The sequence below is a fragment of the Castor canadensis genome, chromosome 16 (assembly GCF_047511655.1).
Source record: "Castor canadensis chromosome 16, mCasCan1.hap1v2, whole genome shotgun sequence".
NCBI classification, from domain to species: Eukaryota; Metazoa; Chordata; class Mammalia; order Rodentia; family Castoridae; genus Castor; species Castor canadensis.
Window position 1 is genome coordinate 78,065,777 of NC_133401.1, and position 17,630 is coordinate 78,083,406.

A 17,630-nucleotide genomic window follows, 5' to 3' on the forward strand; every position below is an offset into this window, starting at 1 on the left:
CTTGTCTCAATGTTATTCTGACTAGTAAAAGCATGTTTGTCTGTGATAAAGGTCGAATTAAATTAACCAAATGACGTGAGCTGTGGGGATTATGTCAAAAATTTCTATCTCCATTCTTTGTCACTTTGGATTTTTGTCAAAGGTGTAGGAGGAGAGAAATGAATTATACCAATGGCTCTGGTAAAGTTTTAGTTAACTGCCAAAGGTCATGTGATTAGCGAATGGCAGGTTGAAGAGACTCATCTAAAGCATTGTTCTTTAAACTGTGCCTAAGAGTGTTTCAGGATTTGGAAGCAAAATTCTGGAGTACTTTATCTTTCTGTTAGTTCTCAGAAACTGTCACACTTGTGAATTCCTTCTCTTTGATTTTGACCTCACGTTGATTCTTTTCCTTGTAATGACACAAAGATTTTAGAATACCTAATAACAGAGATAAATCAATAGATTTTGCATTTCCTTTGTCTATAGTAGGTGGTGATCAATCACTATTCAATATTATCTCTGCTGCTTTTAAATTCTTTTCGAGAGAGGGGTTCTTCATGGTCATCTGGAGAGTTCCAGACTTAGAGTTGGCCTTGTCCCTCAGCCATGGGGCCAGAGAACACCAAAGAGTTTCTGATGGTTATTCTCTGCAGGATAATTTCTTCTGTAGTTTTAGTAAAGCGGTGATGAGTGATCTATTGTTATTCTTTTCAAGATTAGAGATTATAGGTCAATTAAAAATCTCTATAATTGTCTCTTGGCATATTTTGAATAATAAAGAAAAATTTCCCCTAATTACTGTTTGCATAACAAAACAGAGAAGCAGAAGCTACTGCTCCAGATCACCTAGGTTCAAATTCTGACTCTGACAATGCATGTTTTGAAATTTTTGCTTGTTTGTTTGTTTGAAACAGGCTTTCCCAATGTACCCCAAACTGCCCTGGAACTCTCAGTCATCCTGCTAAAGGCTTCTAGGTGCTGGGATTATAGGCTTGTACCACCACGGCCCACTTAGTGTTATTTGCTTTTTATGTACCTCAGTTTCTTCACCTGAAAATGGACATAATATTTGTACATATTGCATTACTTATTACAAGGAATAATGAATTTAATTATCACAAAATGAGTGTTAATTATTTTCCTTAACATAATATGAAACTTCACAAAAGATAGGATATAAGTACCATGCCAATCTTGCTTAATCATGTTTATTATCATGTATGAGTGCTCTCTTTCCTCATTAAAAAAAAGAAAAAGGCCACTGGACCATGGGTAGCATGAGAATTTCCCTAAATGGCCTTATTGAAGTGTAACTCAATTTATTACGGAGGAATGAATGGGTCAGACCCTTTCTCTCCCGGCAGGATTTTGTCCTCTCTCTTCTGTGCTATTTATTATGATCTGATGTTATTGATTACCATCTAGCATTCAGATTCTATTAAACCCTGTCATATCTCCACACAGCTACATTGGCCCATTTGTTCTATTTCTTCCTTAGTCTTCTAAAAAAATGTGCCATATACCCTGAATTTCTTTCTCTGCTAAACAGATTCAAAAGTCCCTCATTAAAGACTCTACCTGGTCCATGACGTACTTTCAGTTTTACTAAAGTACAATATGCTATTTTCTTTTATCTCTTCCAGTACTTCATATGATTGTAGAGAAGTCTAAGCCTAATGTTTACCTCATCTGAGTACTTAACATTCATCTAGTCATCTTAGTAAATAAATTTTAAATGAACAATGGTGTGGCAAGAATATGATATAAATAATTCACTATCCATTTGCATCTTAAATCAGGCTTTTATCTTCTTATCTAACTCTCTGCTATATAAATTTGCTTCATTTTTTTTTCTGTTACTTGTATGTGTTATAGGTCTAGAATGAAGTCTTTTATTAAAAAAGTTTTGATTAAACACCTATAAAGCTGATTCAATAGAAAGCTTTCAGTGAAACATACTGCAGGCTTCATGGAAGACACTGTGAGGGTAAGAAGACAGTAATTTCAGGAATTCTCTGCCTTAAGATGTTTGTAATATAATACCAGTAAAAAAGAGCAATGCAAGACAGTGCAATTGAGCTGCACATAGCAATTGAGTAGAAGTTGTTATTACACTTATGAATAAACCAGCAAAGGGTTTATTACATAATACAAATCATCTCACCATGTTGGAGGTCCTATCACTGTTTTAGATCTTCCTTCTTGATTATTAATGGAAAACTTGTAGAAAATTTGCAAAATGTGAAAACTACAATGAAAAATATTATTCTTAATCCATAATGACTAGCAAGAGCTAGTCATTAAAAATATCATGTCTTTTCTCCATATATATATATATATATTTAAATACATAGACTAGATAGGTAGATGACAGATGGATAGATTGATAGATAAAAATATTGATAGAGGTATGGCTGTATTTGTCTACTTTGAGGGTGATATGTTTACATAATTGTGCATGTGTATTTAAGTATATCTAACAAACATTTTCTGGCATTCTGTTATTATAGAAATGTACCCTAATTTATTTATCAGTCCCTTATTTCTGAAAAATTGAATTATTTCTTATTTTGGTTGCTGTAAATAATGCTAAAATAAATATATGTGTCAGGCATAATATATACTTCCAATAGAATCTGTCCCATTAAATATGTGTCCAAACACAGCTTTGTTAAATTAAAATGTATAAGCAGTTAATGATTATTTTTCTGGCAGAAAGCAGATGGTTTACTACAAAGAATAATCAAAGAATAATTCCTGAAGGGAATTACTTTAAAAGTGTAGGTCAAACTGAGGTTCACTGATGAAAGAATGGTCAGCCAACAATGGAAAGCTATATCACCTGACTTAATTTCTTATTGCTACTGCTTCAGATTACCATGAATTTAGTGAACTAGACCAACACAAATGATCATATCTGAAGTTGGAAGTCTCTTTGGCTAATGCTGAGGTATAAGCAGGGATGTATTCCTCCTAGAGAACCCATTTTGTTTCTTTTATCGTCTAGAGACAGGCCTCTTGTTTTCCTTGGCTATGGCCCTCTTCCAATTTCAAAATTAGCAGTGGTATCACTCAAATGTTTCATCACTTTGTCTCTTGCTCTGAGCTCCTACCTTCTACTTATGAGGATCCTGTAATCACATTGAGCTCACTAAATTTATAATCCATGTTAATCTCATTTTTAGTACCTTATTCATGTTGGCAAAGTTGCTTTTTAAAGCTCAGAGTCACAATTTGTAGGGATTAGAAAGTGAACATTTGTAAGGGGTTACTATTCTGACAAAATAGTAACACCCTCATTATGAAAGCACAAGAGAAATGATTAGTTATGGGAGTTGGAAAAGCAGTAGAATAGAAACATCCACAAGGAGCTTCAGATTTAAATAAATACAGTCTCTTCAAACAGCTGTCAGTCAGGGAGAGAGGTTCTCCCTTCTCCTACTGAAGGCATACCTGATTGGTCAAACTGAATGGGAAGCGGAGGGCAAGGAAACTCGGAGGGGTCAGAGGTGGGCACACTACATGGTGAGGAATAATGGAGAATGGATGCACACAAATGAAGGGCAATCACCCATCAAACCTCTCCAAAATTATCACAGGTGGTACAAAAAGAAGCTTCTTATTTGTACCCTAGTCATCAAAACTTACTGAAGATAAAAGAGGAAATTTAGTTTCTTAATTAGATTTTTATTTTGTGCATATGTAGTGGGAAGTAGTCTTTAAGAAATATCAGATTACAACCTTAGAGACCTTTGTACTCTATCCTGGGTAATATGGTCAACATGAAAAACTTTCCAAGTGACTTCATAATGTTCAATCAAATGCCTTTATAAAACTTGTTTCCAGGAGTTAATATGGGTTAATAGCCATGGCCCTTTGATTAGTCCCATAGCAAATGTGTCAAGTAAGTCAGTGATTTAAAGACCAATGCAGCCTAGAGCGCTTTCAACAAAAATTAGACTTTCTGAGTCAGTATTTCTCATGTGGCATTGAAGAGCTTCAAAAGAGGCTGGGCTTCTGAGTCACTGGGAGCCCAAGGGTACAATTCTATACTGGGTTCAAGGCTAAAAATAACAAAGCCACAGTCCTATTTCTGTAAACAGTGACTATAAGTACAATTAAAAATGAATTGGCACAGCACAATTTAACCTAAAGTGACAACAGCTGAACCATCTGGAACACAGTCTAGCTTGGCTTGTGTTTACCATTAACATTTTCATACTGAGGTTGAGTGTGGGAAGCTACAACCCATGTGGATTGCTGTAACACACATGCATGCATACCCATATACCTGATGCTTTCTTAAAAAGCTGCAAGATCCTTAAAATTGAGGCTACAGATTTTATCTCTGAATCTTTGTTGCCTGGCACAGAGCCTGACCCAAAATTGGCATGTAAAGGATAAAGTTTTCAAATCAAAATCTATAAAGCAAATGCCTCCTTACTATTATTTATGAAATTTTTATTTAAAATATGTTTTTTATTTTTGAAGGAAATATACTTTTTCATCAAAATTTTCCAAGACCCAATTTTATAGCCCCTCCCCTAGAAAAGTACATGAACTTAATGAATAAAATCAGAAGTAATTATCCTAATGATGGTGTTAAGGTGAGACCCTATTTGCCAAAAAATACAATGAAATTTCACAAAATTTAATGAGGTTTATTATTCATGAATTATCCACCAATATCAAACAATACACTCAAGTTAGTTTTAGGGAGAAACAAAAAAACATTTCCTTAAATGAGATTTTCTTTTTTTTTTAAATTGTTTTATTATTCATATGTGCATACAAGGCTTGGGTCATTTCTCCCCCCTGCCCCCACCCCCTCCCTTACCACCCACTCCGCCCCCTCCCTCTCCCCCCCACCCCCTCAATACCCAGCAGAAACTATTTTGCCCTTATTTCTAATTTTGTTGTAGAGAGAGTATAAGCCATAATAGGAAGGAACAAGTGTTCCTAGTTGAGATAAGGTTGACTCACATTAATTTCCTGTGCGTGTGTGTTACCTTCTAGGTTAATTCTTTTTGATCTTACCTTTTCTCTAGTTCCTGGTCCCCTTTTCCTATTGGCCTCAGGTGCTTTTAAGGTACCTGTTTTAGTTTCTCTGTGTAAATGAAATTTTCTAAGATCTGTCCCACAAGGGGCAAGACTAAAAATACTTTCCTTTTGGATAAGTTGATGATTATTTATAATCATGTTAATTAATTTCTTTACAGCCCATTCGAGATAATTTTGAGAGCTTCTTATTTTCAAGCCATTGCTCATACACCTAATCAGAAATAGGAAAATATGGAGATAATAATTTCCTTATTGCTCTGCATAACTTATATATCATTCAAAATCTTATTTTGACTGTTTTACATACTTTCTATAAAATGAAAAAAAAGAGGGGTCATCTTTATCTCTTTAGAGTGGGTGATAATAAGGGCAGAACCAAAGCCCCGAGCTCATCAAAGAAGGTAGAAGAATGCAAATATTTAACTCATCGACATTAACTCGGTACGTTAGGAATGACTTAACTGGAATTCCAAATGAAATAATTCCGTCATGTTTGGATTTGATAGTTTGTTAGTAAAATTGATATGTCCTTCTATTATCACTACTAATGATCTGAACACTCGTATTTATACTTTTTATCTAGTAGAAAATACTTTTCACGATTTTCCAAATGTTCTGTTATTTATCACAAATTTTAACCTCAGTAGCCTGCTCATAGCTTCTATTCAACAAATGTCTGCTTCAGGACAAATGATAGTGACAAAAACATATACTGAGAAAGATGCACCTCCATATTTTGGTACACATTTGTCTCAGTAGATTTTTCTTCATGGACATTGATAGTTTAGATTTTTTTCATATTACAAGATTGCTCCCTTTGTGTGCTAATACTTTTCACCTTTAAATCTATGTTTTCGTATAATTCAGTAAAAACAGAGCAAACAAAAAAGAAACACTTTAAAAAGTCCTTACAGGAGGAAGGGATGATTTAGTCAAAGACACAAAAGCTACCAACTATCATGTGACCAAGTGAGGAATTGGATTATATTAAGATTAAGAACTTCTTTTATTCAAAAATATGCTTAAGAAAGCAATCCACAGGGAGCTAGGAGTTATTTGCTCTACAGATGTATTACGAAGCACTTCTTCAAATTTGATGAAGAATTTCTACAACTCAGTAAAGAAAAGACAACTCAGTAGAAAAATGGGCAAGGAGTAAGTAGGTTGTTTACATATGAAGATATCCAATGAATTTATTTAGTCACCATAAGAGTACAAATGCAGGCGGGCACTGGTGGCTCACGCCTGTAATCCCAGCTACTCAGGAGACAGAGATAAGCAGGATTGTGGTTCAAAGCCAGCCTGGGCAAATAGATTGCAAGAACTAGCTCAAAAAAACCCATCACAAAAAAGGGCTGGCGGAGTGGCTGAAGTGTAGGTCCTGAGTTCAAGCCGCAGAATCACAAAATAAGTAAAAAAGATTGCAAGTCAAATACAATGCTCTGCTGTTTGATAACTACAGAAACTGGTTTAAGGAAAAAAGAGACAGAACAATTCAAGCCTAGCAAGGGTATGGAACAAAAGCAACTCTCATTCCTTGCCTGTGAAAGTGTAATTTGCACAATCAATTGAAAACCTGTTGGAAGAATTTTCAAAAGATAAACTACACATACCCCAGTGACATACATACTGTCCTCTAAAATACATAAATATGTTTGCAAAAGAAAATGCTTACTTATAAGAATACTCAGAAGAGCATTAATTTTTAATAATTCAAATCATAAAACCCTTCAGATGCTTATTGATTGAATAATGGATTAAAAAGACTGTGGTATATTGTCGCAATAACATATTCTAAAATACAATATAATCTGCAGCAACCAAAACTGTAAGTGACAATCTGGGTGGATTCACAGTTCTAATGTGGCATAAAATGTCAAACCCAAAACAGAACTTTTATAATTACAGTGGACTGGGTACCTGTACCCCTTCAAAACCCGAAGGGTGAAACTTCCTTCCTAATGTGATAGAATTTGGAAATTGAGTCTATGGAGATAATTAAGTCATGAGGGAATAACCCTTATGACTGAGATTAATTACTCACGTATGAAGCCCAAGAACTAGCTAGCTCTTTCCACCATCTAAGGAGGATACAACATCCACAAATCAGCAGTTGGTAACTGAGAAGCGGGACCTCAGTGGAAACCAGTCACACTAGTACCAAGACCTCAGGTTTCCAGCCACCAGAACTCTGAGGAATAAATTTCTGTGGTTTATAAGCTACCACATCTATGGAAGATTGTTAGAGTATTGTAATTTAAGATACTAAGATTCTATTCTTATGAAATGTTAACAAAATCACAACTATTGTATGCCTTGGATATGAGAAGAATTCTTCTGTGTGTGGGGGGGCAAAGGCATTCCTGACCACAAGAGAGGTGCTGAGACACTGACAAAGGCATTTCTTAATCCAAGTCCAGGTACACGAGTAAGTTATTTCAGAAAAAATTATTTGATTAGTGCAAATACTCATTTCAGGAAAACTTCAAGAACAGTTAAATGGATATATTTTCACATAAATATTTTGTATGTTTGTTAATATTTATGTATAAATAATACCAATCTATCATATACATACATATACACACACACACATATATATATACATATATATATTTAGCAGAGAACATGCTATAAAAAAATCTTAGCAAAAACCAAATTCGTTTTATTCTAGTTCTGTTTTTGCTACTTACCACCACTGTGACCTTAGGAAAAGTATATCAGCTCAAAGTTTTCACATTACCTTCAGTACTACCTTTTATATCTTAAATTACATAAGCTGTGTTGGAATTTCATGCAAATCTCCCAGGTATTGATACTTCCTTTGAAAGAGAAAAAGAAGATGAATGTAGTTTTAAAAGAGTCAAAAGATCCATTGTTATATTCGTTTTGATTTACAGCAGTAGTTCACTTTACAAAGTGCATTTCGTAAGCCGGTCAAAGTTTTAACTATAGAATTGTAAGTAGAAAATACTCAGATATTATTTTAGTAATCAGAACAACTTTCATGTACAGAATAATCCAAATAATATAAAAAATATATCTTGATGTATGTCCCTATGCAGACAGCAGCCTTTGTTTTTATGTTTGAGAGAATCATTAACACTAACCAAATGAGGAAATCCTGAAAGTTATTTATTCTCATGAATGGTTGGTTTATTGGTCAACTGAGAATTAGGCACATAAAAATCAATTTCCCTTATGACAGGTGACCAGAACGTGCTTTTTCTTTATTCTTAGTTTCAGCACCTGTAAGCTTGTCTACCTTGACAGTGTCATATGTCCCGCCAGCTGTGCGAGATCTTACATACTTTTAAATTAAATTCCCAAAGAAAATTCCCCAAGGAAAATGATCAAACCTTTTGCCATCCACCTGAGAACCAGCTACAAAAAGTCACTCATGTTCAAAGGGAATCGTGACAAGCAGTTTCTCTGGGAGCCTCATCATGGGTCTCCCAAAGTAAATTTGGGATAAAAATACCTAGCATAATTTAGATCAGAAAATAAAAAAGATAACTTCCAAATTTGGTAGATTGATGATAGACAGACAGCCAGAAGAAGAAATGTTAATAATATTTATACTGTTCAGAACATTTAAAGATAGTTGATGCTTTAAAAACAAAACAAAACAAAACAAAATCTGCCAGGTGTGGTGATGCACATCTGTAATCCCAGCTACTCAGGAGGCAGAGACAGGAGGATCTTGGTTTTAAGTCAATCCAGGCAAAGATAGCATGAGACGCTATCTGAAAAACAAACAAGCAAACTGACTGAGAAGAACTAAAACACTTGCCTAGTCTGCATGAAGCCCTGAGTTCAATCAACAGTACTGAAAAACAGAAAAAATAACATCTCCCTTTGAATTGTCTAAAATCCTTGTGTTTACAAATTAATTTTCTATTCAGTAAAGGCCTATGCTATCAAATTATAAAATTGCTATGATAAAAATTTGTCTTTTTTTTTAAAACATACTGTGTGTGATCAGTATAGCAAAGAACTTTCACAGAGAACAAGAAATTCTACACTGCCCCCACAAAAAATCGATACCAGCAAAGTAGACCACAGTGCTATATAAACAATTCACCAAAGAAAAAAGCGTTTTTAAATGTCAAATGTTTTAAAAGCCCAAAGTTGAGTGTATTCACTCTCTGTTGTTTAAAAACAATACTTTTGTCCTTGTCCCCAAACCCTTCGTGTTTCAGGCAGCATTTCAGGACCTATTTGAAGACTCAGCCCTCTCATACCCATGCCTCCACTGTTCTGTTTCTTTCTGAAAAAAAAGCTCTGGAGACTGGCATTGTCTTTTCATTTCTGTCACTACTAGAGCTCAGGTGGCAATAGTTAATCTATGTTCCACCACCTCACAGTGATGTTTTAAATGTTCCTGAAGTGACAGGGCCCCCAAACTGGGTCATGGTGGCCCACCTCCTATTAGTCACAAGGACTGTGCTGTGAGGCTGATGACAGAAGGTTGCAGCATTCCTGTTTCCTAATGTGGACTGGTTTAAGAATGATTAAATGGCATTCATTGTTCTCTGCAGGGCCCACAGAGAGATAATAAAGTGATGTGTTTGATGAACACACTCTGGAAGGTGCATCGTGTATGGATATTTAGAAGATATACACACATTGGAATCTTGCTTATATAAACCTTTAAGATCACCTGCTTCACTCAGAAAGGACTTTAATCAATTATTCATTCATTCAAAAATATCTAGTAAGCACTAAGTACTTGATGCTAAAAAGAGAACAATGAATAAGTCATAAAATCTTTTTTTCTTTTGTGCCTTTTATTATTCATCTATTTAATACCTAGTTTTGAGCATCTGTGAAGTATGAAGACTGCTAACAGTGAATAAGCCTATTGCAAAGACTGGTGAGGTCAATAGCAACACCTTATATTCTCTAAACTTCAACTGCCTGCTCCGTGTTTTACCTCTTTGTTGGGGTCTTCCTCTTCCCTATCTGCCTCTCTTTCTTACTCTGCCACCACTGGTTCCTGGGAACACCTTCAAAATCATCTGCACTGGAATCCTTCCTTTGGCTGTTGCTGCTGGGAAAAACTAAGCTAAGAGCAAGTCAGGATGCTTAATTTTGAAAGGACATGATGTGCAGTGACAGAATTGGGAAAGAAAAGAGACTAAGGTTCAATGTGATGAATTCTGTGATCAGCAGAATGTCTGTTCTCTGGGAAGACAGAGAGGGGATCCTTACAGTAGGACGCTTCATTTAAGTCAAATCGTGAAGGATTGGCTGCAGTCAGTCTATTGGATGAGGGAAGAAGGTAAAATTGATACAGGGAAAATAACTTTTTTTAAAATCTCTTATCTGAAATAAAATGCAGCATAGTCACGTAGTCCAAATAGTGTCCTTTGATTGCAGCTCAGAATGAAGTGAGTAGCTTCAAAAGTAGAATCCATGAGTTTGAGCATATGCTAGGTCATGAGTGACCTTGCATGCCCTGCTAAGGAGTAAGGCTTTATCCTGAAGGCAGTGGAATGACATTGACAGGTTTTAAGTGAGCCAGAAAATGACATGATCAGATTCGACTAAAGAAAATCACTCAGACTACATTTTAAAAATGGATTGGAGAGTCCATGACCTGAAACAGGGATGCAAATTAGGAAGCTGACACTGGGATTCAGAGGAGGGTTGATGTTGTTTCAAAGAGTAGGTGTGGGAAGAAAATACTGTATTTTTAAGGTGTTAAGCAAGTGGAAACTGTAAAAGTTGTGATTTATTGCATAAGATTTATAAGAGTAAAAGTCTAAGTTCATCAGTGAGTAAATTAATGGCAAATTGGAAAACTATTGCAATAGTAAATCAGATGGAAGGTTTCAGATTAGGACCTGTTGGGTTTGAGTTTCTGAGATGAAGTCCTTTCATACTTATCACTAGAAACAGTATGATAATTGGTTAACAGCATGGGACTAGACATTGAAACACTTTGATTCTTGTTGTATGCATTGAGTACGTTATTATACACCTCTAAACTTCAGTTTGCTTATCTTTAAATGGGTAACCTAAGAGGTTGAGAAAATTCATGAGATGGATTTATCAGAAAACCTGGTCTATAGCTAGTCCACCTTTAGTACAATAGTAATCACACTCAGTTGTGATATTCAATAGCTATTTAGATATTTACATGGAGCCACAGAGAAAGATTTAGACTGAAAATACAGTCTAAATTACTAGATTATAAAAAAGTACATGCAGACCAGAGGATGAGCAGGATCATTGAGAAAAAGTGTTTAGAATGAGAATTTGCAAACATCAATTCCAACAAACAGTCTCAGAAGATTGTAGCAAGAAGGGTAAGGAGTTTCAGCATGCCCAAATCCCTTCAAAACAGAGAGCAGTGCAAGAAGAATTTGATGAACAGATCCAATTCTGCACAAAAGTTAACTAAAACGAGGAATTTGATGTTTCCTTTGCATTTGATGGCAAAGATGTCAGTGGTGATTTGATCTACAATAGTTTCAGCTGAATAGCTGAATAGAGGTGGGAGAAGCCAAATTGCAGTTACCAGAAGCACAAATAGAAAGTGAGAAATAGTGACAGTCATGTTTATAGCAATTCTTTCTTTTATTTTTTTTTTGTTGTTGGGACTGGAGTTTGAACTCAGGGCTTCCCACTTGCTAAGCAGACCCTCACAAAGCAGGTGCTCTACTGCTTGTGCCATACTTTCAGTTCATTTTGCTCTGGTTATTTTGGAGATGGGGTCTCACGAGCTACTTGCCTTGGCTGGCCTTGAGCCTGGATCTTCCTGATCTCAGACTCCCAAGAGCTAGGATTACAAGCAAGTAACAAATCTTCTAAGGTACTTGGTTGAGAAGGGAAGAAGAAAGCAGAGAAAACAGCTTCCAAAGGTTGAAAAGAAGAGAAAAGAATTTTTTTAACTTTTAGCAATGAGAGAGAATGGTTGGGATGGAGTCAAGAGAGAAGAAAAGGTGGGAGACAAAAGATGCTGTGTCAGCAATGATCCAGACTTGTAAAGATACTGAATGCAATGAGATTCAGTGAGATGGAAAAACGCTTTCGTTACTGAGACTAAAGAAGGAAAAGAAAAGTCAATGCATATATAATGGAGTATACAGTTGGTTTGTCAAGAACACTGTACTATAACTGATAAATCACAAGATCCAAGCAGGGGAATGAAGGTGCTAACTAGCGATGGAAGTAGTTACAGAGAAGAACCACAGAGTGAATATAAATTACATAGATTCCCAGGCAAGGATCCAGATCCCAAAATCTCAAGATATTGAACTGAAGACTGGACTTTTTAAAACCTAATGAATAATTCTTAAGAAATAGAAGTATATTTAACTTGTGAAGAAGCATTCAGGAAATGTTGGCACTGAAGCAAATGACAGAGAACAAATAAAATCATAGACCAGGATGATTAGATAAAATGGATCAAAATAATATCAGAGTCCAGGTTATTGCATTAAGCGAACATCAGCATGCATTAAGCAGGAGACATCTGAAAGACTCAGGCTATGTTACTGAATGAGAAGTTCACTAAATTGTTAAAGAAACTGATATATATTCAATATATATCCTAGGACTTGGGGTGAGAAGGAGCAAGGTCATATCAGATACTTAATTCTCCTGCAAATGATAAGGAACAATAGGAAAACCCACAAATGTCACCAAAGAGTAAAGACAAATACAAGTAGTGGCATAACTGAAAGTCATGCTTCACAAATAAGTGTTTCATTTTATTTTATTTTAATACAGTGTTATTAAGGATCAATTGGCTAAAATAGTTTTTCATAATTTGGTTCTGCCCTTACCAAGCACATTTATTGGTCCAGAAGAATGAACAGGATCAGAGAAACAAAGTCACTCTTACAATTCTCTTTTATTTCTACTCTGTGTTTCTTCTCCCTTGTATCTCTTCCATGTTTTACAGATGAAGAATTGGAAGCCTACTGTTTTAAGTGATTTCACATTACATATGTAGTCATTGGCAAATTATGCTCTAAAACCAAATGTAAAAAAGGTTTCACCAATTCAATTTCTAGACTAGAATCTGCTCTGACTATGGTTGCTTGCACTGTAGTCAAAGTTGACTGAAGTCACATGGGTGAGTTAATATGGGACACAGCAAAGTGATGTATCTAGAGGGCACATAACCTATCCCATTAACCTGATCACCTTCCAGGTAAATAAATTATTTCCACCCCATTTTTATTTCCTTGGGTAGCTACCACATATTTCTGCAAACTTGGTGGTTAAAAACAACAGGATATTATTCTCTCAGAGTTCAGGAGGCTAGAAGTCCAAAGTCAAGATGTCAACTAATCCATGCTTTCTGCAAATGCTCTGGGGTAAGAACTTTTCTTTGCCAGCTTTTGGTGGCTCCAGAAATTGGCTTTCCTAACTTTGTGGTTGCATAAATGTGTTCTCTGTTTCTGCCTTTACCTGAAGTTCTCATTTCCCATATTCACACCTCTTCTTTTCTGTGTCTGTCTCTTTTTCTTTCTTTCTTTTATTTTATCATTTTTACATTTATTTACATGTGTATACAGTGTTTGGGCCACTTCCCCCCTTCTCCTCTGTGTGTCACTTAAGTGAATACTTGTCATTGGATTTTGGTTCTTCCTGGATAATCCATGATAATTTCACCTCCTGGTTTTTAATATAATTACTTCTGCAAAAATCATTTTTCCATATAGGGTCACTTTAATCTCAGCCCTTGGGAAGCTCAAGCAAGAGGACTGTAAGTCTGAGATCAGAGCTGTAAAGTGAAAAGATACTATGTATGCCTGATATAGTCTTTCATTTTATATGCTGTCCTGGTTAGCTTAATAAGTAATTTCTCTCAAATAATCTTTAGGATATACATAATTTTTTTGAAGAAGATCTTTCTTTTTCTTTTTTCTTTTTAGACAAGGTATCACTTTGCAGCCCAGGCAGGCTTTGAGTTCACTTTTCACTTTACAGCTCTGACTAATCTCAAACTTACAATCCTCTTGCCAATCCAGCTTCCCAAGGGCTGAGATTATAGAAATATGCTACCACACACAGATTTACAAGGCCTTAATTGAAATTTTAAAAAGATCTCAATTAATATGTTTACAAAGTCAAATCAACAGGAAGATTGGTGATATTATTGCCACCAATCTGCCCCTCAGAATCCTATCACAGTTGGACACGGTAACAAGGAAAGATCTGTTTTGCTGTAGTTATAGCTTTGAGATAGATACTCATGCTGTTCACAGACCCTATAATGGCTCTGCTATATTTTAGGTTTGTATTATATAATACTTTTGGTTTGTAAACAATGATATCATACACCAATGGGGCAAAATTTAATGGATACCCTAAAATATTCATAGATAGACTCCAGGGATTCTGTAAATTCTTAAATTTATGTACATTTTTAACTCAAATGAATCAAAGGGAACCAACAGTACATGCAGCTTAAAAAGAGGACTCATTCAGTCCTTAGTTCTCCTTTTGACTGACATTTCTTTCCAAAGTAGCTACCTTGATTTAGACTCCAGAAGGAGAATCAGCGACTATTTCTCACACTCCTGATGATACATATTATTTTAAGATTTTAGTATTTTCCCTAGTCTATTGGGTGTGAAATTGTGTTGCTTTGTTTTAAATTGCATTTTCTAGTTTTTATTCATGAGCTTCAAAAATAAATTCTTGTGTGTGATCATTGTGGTATTTGTTCTGTGAACTGATTTTTTCATATCCTCGTGGTTTTTCTTTCTTCTATTTACTTTATCATCCTATTCATTTGTAAGCATTTGTTTTGTGATTTGTACATCGAGACTTTGTTATCAGTGTGTAGCTGTTTTAAGTATCTTCTTTTAGTTTACCAAACTATTTTTAAGATTTATGATTTTTGTAATGTACAGGAATTTTTGATATAATGTAGTAATATTTTTATTCATGAAATATTTCCTCTATAACAATCATAAACCCATATTTATATATTTTATTGCAATAATTTTGCAGCTTTAACCATTTCTACCATATAATAACATAATAAATAATATAAAATAAATTCTAAATGAATAACTACAGTTAGAATTTTTTTAATATTATTTAAAGTAGGATCTAACTTAATTTATTCCACATTCAGAAATACAACAAAAATATATGTTAATCAATTACTATACTCCTAAAGTGCATGCCACTGTGATCATATATGTATGGAACTAAGATACTAATATGGAGCTTAGTATATAGACATATGCTTAAATATATATGCTTAACATAGTTATTTAATAATATATGTTAAGTACATGATCAAATATAATAAAGAAATGCTTAATATATGTTTAGGTATATATTAAAGACGTGAGCTTAAGCATATATATGCATGCATAACTAAAGTTAGTAACTTATTATTCTACTTCTACCTCTTGAAAAAATTCATTTCCATTCTCCAATATAATAGATTTCTTTTTGGATAAAAAATGACCCTACCTTTGGTAATTACAATGTTCATTTTGTAAATAAGGTAATCAAGAATCAGATGAGAAAGGTACCATCTCGAAGAGCACTCAGAGACTTACATTTTACACACAGGTTCCAAGCAGCCCCTAAGAATAACCTGCCATGTGACACGGTTTTAAACGGGAGGCTTAGTTTACATTTGATCCAAAATTTGCCTCTTGTTCTTGGGTTATTGTTAAATACTGAACTCCTAGACTAAAATGATGGATAACCATAGCTCACATTCCAGTCTCCGCTTGGATGTTATTTTTCATTTTTGATATCCCTGCATTTTCCTGTTTTATTAAAAATTTAACATTGGTGGCATAATAATTTTGATTTGTGCTATTCAGAATTTCAATGTGTTTGAAGCTAGCATTGTGCCAGAATAAGAAATTGTTGAGTTCATACACGTGAGAGATTGGAGTATTCTGACATAGAAGAGATGTAAAAATTTGGGCTTATCTGTAGCCGTACAATATTGAAATCAGGTTGTAAATAAGCACTTAAATATAACTTATCCTTTTATTGCTTTTTTTAAGCTTGTGCTAAAAAGACAAATTATTTTATGATTGGTTGTAATATCATTAAGGAACCCTTTGCTCTCAAATTTTCTTTATGATGGTGAATCTCATCAAAATACTTTAAAATATCAGAATTTTCTCCTAGCATGTTTTTTTTTTTTTTTGCTGGTTTTAAAATTAATAGTTCAAAATTCTTGTTTCAACTGTCTAATCTGCACTTTTCAATTGAAAATATAATTTTAAATGAATGCACTTTAATTTTCATTTGAAAAATGATAGCAAAATCAGAAGACGGACTAAAGAATTTTGATAATATATTTACTTAGCTCCATGTTGTAAAGTACCTCACATTTTTCATCCTTAATGCAGAATACATTAATGCAATTAAAATTTTGCTATATTTGCTTAATCTCATATCTACCCTTTTCCTGTCCATCTCTCACACACACCCTCTCTCTCTCTCTCTCTCTCTCTGAGTCTCTCTAAATTACCAGGATAGCCTCAAACATGTGATCCTCCTGCCTCACTCAACCTTCTGAGTGCTATTATTACCTGGGATTACAGGCATATGCCACCATTCCCAGACATTACTCTTTTACCCAACCTCACTTTTATGGGTAAAATTCCTATGTAGTGAAATGTGCAGATCTTATGTGTACCATTATACAAGCGTTGATCATTGAATATACTTACATAATACAAACTAATTTCAAAAGAAAGCACATTCTCATTGTCATCATGGAGTTCCCTCCTGTCCATTTTCAGCAAATTCCAGTGTTCAAGTTCCACGTGGCAATTTTTGTTTTTATCTTTTTCTTATTCTATGAGAGACAGTGCTACTGAGAGTCATCCATGTTTGTGGGAAGGGGATTATGAGAAGCCTATGAGAACTTGACATAAGCACAGCTATGCCCAATAATCTGCAGGCTGAGTCAGCACAGCCCCAGCTGCAGAAGAGGGGAGAGCAAAATGCAGCACAGCTGCTTTAGCTAAGATGATTACATTCAGAGTGTAGCGATGCCACACCCCCAAGAACTGTTGCTCCACTCCTTGTTTGCCACAGTATATAATAAACTTGCTGGAGATGGACGAGGCTGATGCTGCTGTTGGGTGCTGGCTGCAGATGCTGCTGATGGCTGTTGTGTGTCTCCAACCCAGCTTTCTGCACTGAGAACTTTATATTTAAGGTTTAAAAAGCCATGATAAAGAAAAGCTAAAGAAAGAAAACATGGGACAGTGTGAAAACATGGGACAATGTGAAAACATGTCAGTCTAAGGACTAAGACTTTAAGAGTTATGCTAATGCAGTTTTTAGATTTTGTACAGGAACTCAAAAAGAAGTAAAGGAATAAGAAAGAAAGAATAGAAAAGAAGTAAAAGCAGCTGTTGTGCGTCTCCATCTGAGCACCCAGCATATCTGACCCCAGCTTTCTGCATGTTTGTCTTCTATCTTTTGTCCTTTATGCATCTCCAGTTGCCCCAAGTTAGGTTTCTCGGACCAGCTTGTGCAGGTCACAAGCATATATTGATAATTTTTCCTAAATATTTCTGAAGTTTGTTTATCCATCATTTTCTGATGGAAAATTAACCATTTTCCTATTT